The 14,154-nt window shown below is 38.2% G+C and overlaps 1 long non-coding RNA gene across 1 annotated transcript; it reads left to right on the top strand.

Moving 5' to 3' along the window:
* Positions 1 to 3,958: 3,958 nt before the first annotated feature.
* On the top strand, positions 3,959 to 12,695 carry LOC106727557. Its single transcript, XR_001363784.1, has 3 exons — positions 3,959 to 4,005; positions 6,308 to 6,311; positions 12,684 to 12,695. It is a non-coding gene; the product is annotated as an uncharacterized LOC106727557 (long non-coding RNA).
* Positions 12,696 to 14,154: the final 1,459 nt, after the last annotated feature.

Below are 14,154 nucleotides of genomic sequence, written 5' to 3'. Positions count from 1 at the left end.
CCCCTCCCCCGGGTTGCTGTGCTCGCCCTGGGAGGAATCTCAGTAGGGCTTGGCTCTGAGCACCCAGCACAAACGGGGTACTGACGGAATCGGAGGCCTAAGGGAATATGGGTTCCTTGACCTCTTCATACTCCCTTTGTAGGTGACTAGCAAACTATTAGTAGTTGCTAGTTGAGCCTCTACTCAAATCAAAACCAATTTGCTTTGGCTTGTTTCCCTGCCTTTCCGGAACTTGGAAAAAAACTAAAACTAGACTTCAAAGGATCAATCTGTAGCACTTGGAATGGTTAAGACTGAGTTTGCCCACCTATGAAGACTGATATGAGCAGAGTGATTATGTCCCAAGAGTTGACAGGTCTTTCTGATGAGTGATGTTTGAGCTGAGATTTGCAATATCTTGGGATTCATCTTAAATCCCCCAGTTATCCACTCTCTTCCCAACCCCCAAAGCTCCAAAGGCTCTGGAATTGTCAAGAGTATTCACTGTCTATGTTACAAGCGAGAGAGAAAAAGAGAGAAATTCACAACACTAGTCATGAGTTTCAACCTTCGAACAGAAAATCACACCCTTGTCTGTCCTCAGATGCCAAACAGCACCCTCATGAACTAGTTATGATAGGGTGTCTGGTCCCATACCTGTATAGCAGATTAAAAATAAGAGTTTGTATCTATTGGTACTCTATTATACTCAGTAACTCTAAACTGCTTTCTAACTAATGGAAATATATATATATCACTTCCCTCTTGTTTGTTTTCCATTCACTCAGTGCCCTCAATGTAGTAGCTGTCATATGAAAACAGGAATCATATGATAAACAAATGATTACTTTTCTCCCTCAATATTCCTACATATAAAGGAAAAATATATCCTGGTACATTGTATGCTGTTTTCTGGTTAAAGGAATAGGAGTCTTTAAATCCATCCTTTTATTCTCTGAGCCACACAAGTAACCACCACATCATCCTCACCTTTATTTGCGTAAATATTTTCTATTTTTTACTTTCTTTTATGTGTGCTGGCACAGATGCAAAGCCAGAAAATATTTTATAGAGGTGTTGCTTATTTGTGATTGATTGGTATCAATTAAAATTTTGCTTTGGAATACTGAGCTCTAATCACTTAAAATATCTTTACTGTTATAAAGCTTATGTTTGTGTGGTTGTTCCTACTGGTTAAATAATATGATTATTGTTAGTTGCCTCAAATTCACTTATGATTTAGGCAAGGTAAACATTATAAATGAGTAATAAGACTACTTCCATAAATATCACATTAAACTAAGTCATAAGGGTTTTCTTTTTATATAATGTAATTTCTTAAGAGTTTACCAGCAGGATGGTAACTAAGGACCAACATCTGTGTGTAGGAGATACAGGAAGCAAGAGTGGGCAGTGGTAGGAGTTCAGCTATGATGCAGGCCAATGACAGTCTTGGCCACTATCCCTCCAGGGAGTTCTGGAGCTATGATGACCCTTCAGAGTTGTTCCGGGATAGTTTGAGTTGTCCAGTCCTTTTTATATTAATATCAGTCATTGTAGGAGGTGCCTTGGAAGGTCATGAACTTGAGACAAGGCAGCTCTCTGAAGCTGAGGCAATCCCTGAAGGAGAGAACAGCCAAATGCACTTATCCCTGCAGCTGGGGAGACTGGTCTTTCACTTAAGAGGAATCTGGGCAATACATTACTTTGTCTACCATGCTAATACATTTATTGAATATATCACTTTTGAACACACAAAACAGGACTGATTTGTTAAAGGGATTCAAAAACTTTATTTTTAAATAAGTAATAGACTTTCTCCATGGCTCAGAGATTTAAAATGGGAAAATAACCTGTAATCAGCAATTGGGAGTTGTTGGAGGAGGTCATGGAGAGGACATGACCCCCTGTTGATCCATAAGCTGGATCTGGATAATTGGTGACCCCCTTATCCCCTACCTTGTCCTTAGAATGTACCCTCTGCCCATCGCTCCCACAGTAGGAGCCAGTTTCAAAGATGCAACCTTGAAAGAGTAAGGTATTATTGAGACCATCTGGACCCAGTTAAGGCCTCTAGATACACTTTTAAGATTCGGGAGGGTGTGTGCAGAGATCAATCCATCTTGTGACTGCCCAAGACAAGTCTCGTATGTAAGCTCCCTTGCTTATTAACATTGACACCAGTCAATGGATTTGTCTGCATCTTTCTTTGGTCTCTCCTTTCCCTCCTTGTACAGGGACCAATTTCAGATTTCACCCAAAAGTTACTGAGTTTGCCTCTTTTACACAATCTCCCCTAGAAAATAGAAGAGGAGTACTTTCTAACTTATTTTACGAGGCTGGTATTACCCTGATAGTAACACTAAACAAGCACAGTAGGGGAGGAGAAAACTACAGGCAAATATGTCTTTTGAACCTAGATGCAAAAATCTTCAAAAAAGATTTACCAAACTAAATCTTACAATGTATAAAAAGAATTATACATGATGCTCATGTGAAATTTACCCCAGTAATATAGGGCTGGTTTAATATTTTAAAAATCAGTTAATATAATCTACTATATTAACAAACTCAGAAAGAAAAATAGGATTATATCAATTTATGCAGAAAAATATCATGACACATCTAATACATCTCTGATTTAAAATTCTCAGCAAGAAAAGATTAGGGAGGAATTATAAAATTTGACTTAAAAGGTCTACAAAAAACCCAGCTAACATAAAACTTAATAGTGAAAGACTGAATGCTCTTCCTCTAGGATGTGGAACAAGGCAAGCATGTCTGTTTCCAATATCTTATTCAACATAGTATTAGAAATTCTAGCCAGTGCAATGAAGCAAGAAAAACAAATAAAATATATTTGATTGAAAAGGAATAAATAAAACTGTCTCTATTTGTAAATGACATTATTGTCTACATAGAAAATGCTAAAATGTCTACAAAAAATAATTCCTAAAACTAATAATTGAGCAAGCTTGTAGAATACAAGATCTATACATTCAGAAAATAAAATGTAAAACACAATACCACTTACATTTGCTCCAAACAATATGAAATATTTAGGTATACAGTTAATGGAACATGTACATGATCTATATGTTGTAAATTATAAGATAACAACTAAATAAATCAAATAAGACCTGAAATGGAGAGACATACTGTGTTCATGAATTAGAAGACTTAGTATAATAAAATAGCAATTTCCCCAAAAGTTATCTAAATGTTTACTAAAATTTCTATAAAAATTCCAGTCAAATTTATTGGAGCATTTATATGGAAAGGCATGGGCTCTAGAATAGCTAGACAATTTGACAAAGAAGAATAAGGTCAGAAGAATTACTCTTTCCAATAGTAAGACTTTTTCTACAGCTAGAGTAATCAGAAAAATGTGGTATTTGCAGAGGAATAGACTCATAGATCAATGAAATTGAATAGAGAACCTAGAAATGGACTCATAAAAATATGACCAACTGATGTTAACAAAGGTAAAAAAAAAAAAACAAAAAAAAAACAATTCAATGGACAAAGACTAGCTTTTTCAACAAATGGTGCTAAAAAATTGGATATACAAAAATGAACCTTCCCACAACTAACAACATATTCAATAGTGAATGACTGAGATCTTTTTCTCTAAGATTAGGAACAAGGTGAGGATCCCCACTTTTGCCCTCCTGTTCTACACAGCATTGGACATTCTAGTGAGAATAATTAGACAAGAAAAAGAAATAAAGGTAAGCAAATTAGAGACGCAGAAATCTCTCTTTGCAGAAAATGTGATTTTATATGTAGAAACCCCTAAGGATTCCACATTTAAAAAAAAAAAGTTAGAATAGATGAATTCAACAAGATTGCAGGAATAAATTTAACACACAAAAATCAGTTGTATTTCTATACACTAACAATGAAAAACCCAGAAAAGAAATTAGGTAAACAATTTCATTTTAAATAGTATAAAAATAATGAAATACTTAGGAATTAATTTAACAAAGGGGTGAAAGACTTATATGCTGAAAAGTACAAAACTCTGTTGAAAGGAATTAAAGAAGACATACACAAATTAAAAGACTTCCCCTGTTCATGAACTGAAAGACTTACTATTATTAAGATGTCAGTACTACCAATGCAATCCATAATAATCTAAAGATGTGGGGGTTTGTGTGTGCGTTTTCTTGTTGTTGTTGTTTTATGTTTTGGAGGCTTTTTTATAGAAACAGGAAAAAAAAACTATCATGAAATTCATAAGGCATCTCAAAGGACCCAAAGAGCTAAAACCATTTTCAAAAAGAACAAAGCTGAAGGACTCAAATTTCCTAATTTCAAACTTACTACAAACCTACAGTAATCAAAACATGTGTTACTGGGCCTGGCCGGCATGGCTCAGTGGTTAAGCATCAACCTATGAACCAGGAGGCCATGGTTTGATTCCCGGTAAGAGCACATGCCTGGGTTGCTGGCTGAATCCCCAGTATGGGGTGTGCTGAAGGCAGCTAATCAATGATTCTCTCTCATTATTGATGTTTCTATCTTTCTCCCTTCCTCTCTGAAATCAATAAAAATATATTAACCAAACAAACAAATATGTGTTACTGGCATAAAGACAGACATAAAAACCAATGGAACAAAATAGAGAGCCCATAAAAAAATCTTCACATATATGTCAAATGATTTTTTACAGGGGTGCCAAGATATAAAGAACATTTCCCAAATATTGTTGGGAAAACTGGATATCCATTTATAAAAGAATGAAGTTGGACCTTTACCTTACTCCAAATACAGGAATTAATTTTACATGGGTAAAAGAAACATAAGTGCTAAAACTATAAAAATCTTAGAAGAAAACAGGGCAAAATCATCATGAGGTTGGATATGGCAATGATTTCCTGTTTATGATGCCCAAATCACAGAGAACAAAAGAAAAATTAGATAAATTGGACTACATAAACATTAAAATCTGTGCAAAGTATACAATCAACAGAGTGAAAAGAAACCTCACAGAATGAAAGAAATATTTGCAAATGATATCTGATAAGAGGTTGATATGCAGAATATATAAAGAACTCCTAAAATTTAACAACAAAAAACAAACAATCCAATCTAAAAATGAGCAAAGAACTAGAATAAACAGTTGTCCAAAGAATATATGCAGATGGCCAAAAAGCACATGAAAACATGGTCATTATCACTAATCAGGGAAATGCAAATCAAAACCACAGTGAGATGTCACCCCACACCCATTGGGATGGAGTTGTATATATGAAAAGAGAAGTGTTTGGCAAGAATGTGGAGAAATTAGAACCCTTGTGTACTGCCAGTGAGAATGTAAAATGGTTTAGCCACTATGGAAATAGTATGGCAATTCTACACAAAATTAAACATAGAATTACCATAGGACCCAGCAGTTCTCCTTGTCAGTATATAATTAAAGAATTGAAAGTGGGAATTAAACTGATATTTTCACACTAATAATTACAGCAGCTTTGTTTAAAGCCGTCAAAAGTTTGAAACAATCCAAAGGTTCATTGACAGATGAATGGATAAATAAAAATATAGTATAAATAGACAATAGAATATTATTCAGCCTTAAAAATGAGATTCTGATAAATACTACAATGTGGAGGCACATTATGCTAAGTAAAGTAAGCTAAACTCAAAAGAATGAATATTGTGTGGTTTCACTTATACAAGATATATAGAATAGGCAAATTCATGGAGACAGAAAGTAAAATAGTGTTTACCAGGGGCCAAGAGAAGTAAGGGGAATGGAAATTATTGTTTAATTGGTACAGAGATTCAGTTTGGGATAAGCAAAAAGTTCTGAAGATTGATAGTGGTTATGGTTGCAAAAACAAGCTGAGTGTTACAAAAATTAACTCAAAATGGATCATGGACCTAAAGTAAAAGTATGAAACTTTTAGAAAAAGACATAAAAGATCCAACATGGCAGCAGAACAGATGAAACTTCCTCCCAGGACCAAACTGGAATTACAACTAATTACTAGCTGAAGAGAAGTCTTATAAGGAAGATACAGAAGAAGCCACATCTAGACTGGTAGGAAGGGTGGAGACATGAAAAGGGCTGGCCCCACTCCCACAGGTGGGCAGCTGAGGTTCTGGAGGGATACCTCAGCTGCAGGGGGCTTCCTCCTGGGAAGAGTGAGCTCTCAACATCTGGCTGTGAAAATCAGCAAGATTCTGCCCATCCTGGAGAGACAGGAGTCTGCTAGTGGCACAGGCACCCTGTTAAAGAGCCAACGCAGAACATTTCATTCATAGCCACTTGCCCTGGGCTCTGGCAAAAGGAGGGCAGACCAGTCTAGAGTCACCTGAGGAAAGTCTGGGGTTTGTGGCTCGGGGGAGAGAGCTGAAGGGATAGCCATGTACCGAGTCATTTTCCCATACCTCAGGCACCATCTTTCTTGGGTGGAGCAATCTCCTTCATACTGCACCAGCCTGGGAGAAAGCAATAACCCCTCCCTATGGGTTCCCTCTCACCCGACCCTGCAGAGCTTGTACCTTGGTGAGGAGTCAGCTGCCTTGGCTTGATGTAGAGGATTGGGAAGACTCATGGGGTGTCAGTAGCTGAGTTGTGTAGCTTTGGGGCGAGGGCTATTCTCCCACTTTCCCAAGAGAATATATTTGCCAATTATAAATTTGATAAGGGGTTAATATACAATATTTATAAACAACTTATAAAACTTAACTCCAAAAAACCCCAAATAATCCAATTAAAAAATGGGCAAAGGACCTGACACTTCTCCAAAGAGGACATACATATGAAAAGATGCTCAATAATACTAATCATCAGAGAAATGCAAATTAAAACCACAATGAGATATCACTTCACACCGATCAGAATGGCCATCATCAATAAATCAACAAATAACATGTGCTGGTGAGGATGTGGAGAAAAGGGAACCATTGTGCACTGTTGGTGGGAATGCAGAAAGGAGCAGACACTGTAGAAAGCAGTATGGAGTTACCTCAAAAATTAAAAATGGAACTGCTTTATGACCCAGAGATTCCACTTCTGGGAATTTATTCAAAGAAGCCCAAAACACTAAATTGAAAGAATATATGCACCCTTATTTTCATTGTATCATTATTTACAATGGCTGATATTGGGTAGCAGCCTGTGTCCATCAGTAGATGAGTGGATAAAATGGCTATGGTACATGTACACAATGGAATTCTACTTGGCTGTAAAAAAAAAAAATGATGGAAATCTTACCCTTTGTGACAGTATGGATGGACCTGGAGACCATTATGCTAAATGAAATAAGCCAGTCAGAGAAATACAATAGCATATGACTTAACTGATATGTGGAATCTAATGAACAAAATAAACTAACAAACAAATTAGAAATAGACTCATTTCTACAAAAACCATATGGACAACTGTCAGAGTGGAGGGAGATTATGGGACTAGGTGGAAAAGGTAATGGGACTAAGAAAAAAAGAAGCCTCATAAACAGAGATAACAGTATGGTGATTACCAGAGGGGAGGAGAAGTGGGGAGAGGTAGAAGAGGTTGTAGGGGGATAAATAGTGATGGAAGGAGACTTCACTTGGGATGATGAACACACAGTATAATATACAAATGATGTATTATAATATTGCACACCTGAAACCTATATAATTTTATCAATGAATGTCACTCCAATAAATTCAACAAAAAATAATAAAACATAGAAGATGATCTTCAGATCTAGGTCTTGGGAAGAGTTCTTAGACTTGACACCCAAACCATAATCTATAAACGTAAAGATTGATAAATTAAACCCCATCAAAATTTAAAATGTACTCTCTGTTAATGCCCACGTGAAGAGGATGAACAAACAAGCTACAGACTGTGGGGATAATGTTTGCAAAGCATATTTTTTACATCTAGAATATATAAAGAATATTCAAAACTCAACAGTTAACAAAATGAACAATTAGAATTTTAAAATCCAATTATAAAATGGTCAAGAGACAAGAACAGACATTTCACTGAAGAAGATATACCAATGGCAAGTAAGTAGAGGAAAAATGTTCAATGTTATTAGACATTAGGAAACTTTAAATTAAAACTACAATGAAATATCTCTATGTACCGATCAGACTGAATAAAATAAAAAATACTGACAACACAAAATTCTGGTGAATATGAGGAGAAACCATATAATTCATATGTTGCTGGTGGGTATAAACAATGGTACAGCCATTTTGGAAAACAGTTTGGTAAATTTCTTATAAAACTTAATATGTGATTACCATATGACCCAATAATTGCTCTCCTGGGCATTTATCACAGAGAAATGAAAAGTCACATTCAGAAACCTGTATAAGAATGGTCATAGCAGCTTGACTTATAATAGCTGAAGTCTGGAAAGAGTCTAGATATTCTTCAAGAGGTGCATGGTTAAACAAGCTCTGGACACACATAACATGGAATAATAAAAGCAACAAAAAGAAACAGATTATTGATACATGCATTAACCTGCATGAGTTGCCAGAGAATTATACTGAGGGGGGGAAATGCAATCCTGGAGGTTACATAGTGCTTTATACCATTTATATAACATTTTAGAAATGACAAAATTTTATTTTTATTTTTTAATATATTTTTATTGATTTCAGAGAAGAAGGGAGAGGGAGAGAGATAGAAATATCAATGATGGGAGAGAATCATTGATTAGCTGCTTCCTGCACACCCACACTGCAACCTGAGCATATGCCCTGACCAGGAATCAAACCGTGACCTCCTGGTTCATAGGTTGATGCTCAACCCCTGAGCCAGGCTGGCCGGGCTTAAATGACAACATTTTAGAATGCAGAATAGATTTGTGGTTACAGGGTTAAGGGAACGGGTGAAAGATACAGAAGGAAGTGGGTGTGACTTTGAAAGGGCAAAAGAGGGATTCTTCTGCTTATGGAAATGTCTTGATGGCAGTATCTTGACTATGGTGGTGAATGCATGAACATATTCTTATGATTTACTAAATATACATATACAGAGAAAGGAGTATAAGTGAAACCAGAGATATCTGAATAATATTAGTGAATTGTATCAATGTCAATATCCTGGTTATGATATTGTACTATAGCAGTGGTTAACAACCTTCCTAATGCCGCGACCCTTTAATACAGTTCCTCATGTTGTGGTGACCCCCAACCATAAAATTATTTTCGTTGCTACTTCATAACTGTAATTTTGCTACTGTTATGAATCATAATGTAAATATCTGATATGCAGGATGTATTTTCATTGTTACAAATTGAACATAATTAAAGAATAGTGATTAATCACAAAAACAATATGTAATTATATATGTGTTTTCTGATGGTCTTAGGCGACCCCTGTGAAAGGGTCGCTCGACCCCAAAAGGGGTCGCGACCCACAGGTTGAGAACCGCTGTACTATAGGTTTGCAAGATAATGGGAAAAACTAGATAAAGGGGTAGACTCTTCTCTCTGTATTATTTTTTACAATTACATGTGAATCTATTACCACCACAATAAAAATTTCAATTAAAAAATAATTCATGTTTTTAACTTACCAACACTTACTGAGCATTTCCTAAATCAGTGCTGTCCAACAGAACTTTCTGTGATAATGGAACTATTCCATGCTACATTGTCCAATACAGTAGCCAGATAAACTGGGGCAGAGTCAGTGTGTCTGGAGAGCTAGGAAGGGGTTGGATGGTGAAGGGCTTTTGATGCCACTTGAAATTTGCTACTTGAGATTCCATCATGGAGGTCATGGAGACACACTGCAATAGTTTCAGCATGACCTACTTAGGTTTATATCTGTAAAATATTATTCTCCCAACAATGCATTGGAATCAAGCAAGACTCCAGGTAGGGAGCTATTTGTGTAGCTCTGAGAAGCACAATCAAAGGCTCAAATGTGGCAGTGGAAGTAAGGGTGGGAAGAAGAAACTAGATTTGACAGGCATCAAAAAAGTAGAATCAGGAGGATGTTGCATCCAAATGGATGTCGGTGATAAGGATAACAAGTAATTGGGATGGTTTACAAGCAGTTGAGTGGGTCTACTTCATAGATGGTAGTGCTATTAGCAGAGATAGTTAATGGAAGAGAAAGAATGGGTTTGGAGTAGAAGATGTATGGCTCAACAGTTTTAATAGGGCCTGAGAAAGCCCCCGGGGCTCAGTCAAGGAGTCAGTAAGAAGATTAAGCCTGAGGCTCAATAAGGAAGTGTGGAGGGCATACCAGGTTGGATTTCAGCTGAAAACCTAGTTAAGAAATCCATATCAAGTGAGAATGGTCAAAGCATGGAACTCAGGCAAACACCAATATGAAAGGAGTGGATGGAGGAAGAAGCGACTACAAAGATGAGAGAGATGATTATATGGAAAACCAGGAGGCTGCTGGAGAAGATAATAGAGCAATAGCTTCCACATTGACAAATACTCATGGAAGTCTCCCCCCCCCCCCCCCCCGCCTGAAGGAAATACAAATTAAAACATTTTGTTACCAACACATGAAATAAACAGACATCAACAGAAGAGGTCAGAAATGACACAAATATATAAAGGAATCCTATATCCTATATAATAAAAGCCTAATATGCTAAGTGCCTGGTCTTCAGTTAAACCAATCAAAGCGTAATATGCTAATGATATGCTAAGGCCGCTCAACCGCTCGCTATGACATGCACTGACCACCAGGGGGCAGACAGTCGACCAGTCACTATGACATGCACTGACCACCAGGGGGCAGACGCTCCGACTGGTAGGTTAGCTTGCTGTTGGGGTCTGGCGGATCAGGACTGAGCTAGACAGGCCGGACATGCCGTGGAGCCCTTCCCTGGTCCCTCCCCGGCTGGCCAACCTTCCACGTCCCTCCACGGCCCCTCAACCTGGCCTGTGCCCTCTTGCAATCCGGGGCCCCTCGGGGGATGTTGGAGAGCTGGTTTTGGCCCAATCCCGCAGGCCAGGCTGAGGGACCCCACTGGTGCACAAATTCGTGCACTGGGCCTCTAGTCTCATATAATAATGGTGACATTACAAGTCAGTGCAGAAAAGGAGGATTTCTATTGGTGAAAAAGAACAGCCGAAGTTCTGTAGAATTGGGCTGTAAGGGCCAGTAGCCTTAAGTAACAGTAAATTATCCAATTTAGTGAGCTCTATCCTTTTTCTGAAAGGGAAACCTATGTACCTTGAAGGTCACGGGTTTAGTGAAATTTGTATGAAATCCCCTTGAATGATTGAGGTTGAACTTCACTCCAGAACAAGCAAGCTTAAGAATTTTGAATGAGATGCCAGATTTTGGAAATGAAAATATTCACTGTTTACATATAATATATACTCAGAGTGTACAAGGCATGCCAGCCAAGCAATTAAGGCCTTTGGCTTGTGTAAGTTGCTTATACACAAGTGTGTATAATTACTTCTATTCCACTGAAATCCCAGTATGCTGATGAATATCTATGCCAGATTTTTCCTGTAAGAAAAATATCATCATCAACACCACTATATAAAGGCTACCCCTCAATTCATTTGCAAACCGTCATTTAATGTTGAGGTTGAAGATGGGAAATAGAGTACACACTCATCCACCATTACTGTATTTACAACTCAGTCATGGTCCCTGGGCCCTGTTCATGTGATAGATGAAAGGCTGTGGCTCACTTGTCCTTGAGTAAAGCTGTCAGCTTGGAGAGCAGCATGGATTCTTCCGGAGGGATTATTGGCCACCCCTCTTTGCTTTGCACAGACTTAGTGGTTTAGACAGAATCAGAGAGGTAATCAGATTTGAAGAAGACACCACATGCTCACAAAACAAACAAACAAACAGTTTCTTTGCCAGTTAAAACCACCCATCTTCATTTTAATTTGCTTTTTTATTTAAAACTAGGGGCCTGGTGCATGAAATTCATGCATGGGAGGGGTCCCCTCAGCCTAGCCTGTACCCTTTCCAATCTGAGACCCCTCGGGGGATGTTGGACATCCCTCTCACAATCCGGGACTGCTGGCTCCTAACTGCTCACCTGCCTGCCTGCCTGATCGCCCCTATCTGCACTCCCCCGCCCTGGCCTGGTCACCCCTTACTGCTCCCCATGCCGGCCTGGTTGCCCCTTACTGCCCCCCGTGCTGGCCTGGTTGCCTCCAACTGCCCCCCTGTGCCGACCTGGTCACCCCTAAATGCCCCCCCCCCGCTGGCCTGGTCACCCCATGCAGCCTGTTGTTCAGTCATTTTGTCATCCCTCACTAACCCCCGCCGGCCTTGTCGCCCCACGCAGCCTGCTGTTCGGTCGACCATCCAGTTGTTTCGGTCGTGACAGCCCCTGGCTTTTTAGGTATTAGGATGCATCCTCAATGAAGCCACCTAAAGCCTCAGTTACCTATTTAATAAGCTCTCCTTTTTCTTGAAAACCCAACTATCTTGCAAATATCCAGAAAGTATTTATTCAGAAAACAAAAACAAAAACAGATGAGACTGTATTGCAGTTTCTTTTAAGTATCTGGTATTGTGAATTAAAGCAAAAGCTGTTGCCAGCATCAAAGCCAGCACCATGTGATCATACATGCTTGATAAAATATAGTGGGAAGTCTATTTTTACAACAGGGACAGACTTTATTTTTATAAGAAGAGCCACTAATAGAACATTAGAAAAGTTTCGAAGGATGATGAAGCCATTCATTTCACTTTAAGAACAATATGACTTATGCAATAGTAAATTTTAAATATGAGAGAGAAAGAGAGAGAGAGAGAGAGAGAGAATGGGCAAATTTTAGCCTGAGTAATATTTAGCAATTATATGACCTTGGGCATGTCACTTATGCTTTCTAAGCTAGTTTTCTTATCTTCAAAATACAGATGTCAGTTCTGCTATTTTTCATGAAGTTATTGTGAGTATCAAAGGAAGGAACTTTGAGGCAGGAGGGTTGTTCTACAAGCAAAGGACATAGGCCTAGGCCAGAGTCTTTACACAAGGGTTTTGAGTGAATATCTAAAAAAAAAAAAAAATTAGTTATCAAACTTTTATGCATTAAAATCATGTTGGAAATGTATTTATAATAAAAGTGTCTGACTTTATTCCATTTCTACCCAGAGTGAAATCTGGGTCTTCGAAGGCCCCTGGGTGATTCTAAAGCACCAATTTGATGTGGCGAACACTGTGATGCACCACCCAGCTCCCCCCTCCAAGAAGAACTTGTTGGCCAGCTCCTGGGAATGTGGTTGGCAGAAGACCTGCAGCTCTAAGCACCTTCAGGGATTGCCTCAGCCACAGGGAGCTGCCCTGTCCCAGACCACAGTTCTTCCCAGGGCAGCTCACATACAATGACTGACTGATCAATGTGGGGATATTAAGACTCAGACATCAGCCCAATTTGGTGCAAATCTGGAGGACCAGTCTAGATCCCAAACTCCCTGGGGCTGACTAAGGCTTCATTGGGTCTGCACTACTCTCACTTTCTCCCCCTGCCCTCTCCTACTTCCCTCCCTTTCGTCCTTAGATGTTGTGTCCCAATGGCACTCTTTAATACACATCCCAAACACTAAACTCTGGCTCAGAGTCTGATTCTTGGGGAACCCAGCTAGTGCAACTAATTAAATTCCCATTAAAATGTATCTAAATTACAATTTTTTTCTAAATTTGGTTATTTTGATCACTTCAAACACATTAAAGAATAGCCAAAACATCCAAATGCAATTCTTTACAAATTTATTATTATATGCCTACTTAAACATATTCTAAAACTCAACATCATGAACCTTCTCATTCTCTTGACATCTATTTAGATTTAGAGTCACCCCTCTTTTTGTTATTCCCCTAATAGTTTCCTAATGTTATTTTGATAACTTCCCAGGGTTTCAGTAATCTTACAAGAATGTGGGGAAAAGTATTTATTTTCTCAACTGAGCTCTAATTGATGGCTCTGGATAGCTAACTGTCTAATTTTTTTAAACTTTGAAGTATAATATTTATACATAAACACAAAATAAATATAACCAGTCCCAGAGTAAGAAAGATAACATTACTAGTGAGAATAGAGTTAATGAAGATGGTCTGTTTTACTCAGTTTTCATTTATCTCAGTAGCCATGGTAATGATTCCTGTTCAACTCTGAGAACCAAAATACTGGAATGTTCACATAGTGACTGGGTAGAGATATTAGTTTATTTTCCCAAAGCAATGAGTCAAAATAAATCAGGTTGCCAGC

Source organism: Myotis brandtii, unplaced genomic scaffold (assembly GCF_000412655.1).
Source record: "Myotis brandtii unplaced genomic scaffold, ASM41265v1 scaffold45, whole genome shotgun sequence".
Lineage (NCBI taxonomy): Eukaryota > Metazoa > Chordata > Mammalia > Chiroptera > Vespertilionidae > Myotis > Myotis brandtii.
Note: the sequence above shows the minus strand (reverse complement) of the source record. Positions and strands in the feature narration are given on the sequence as shown.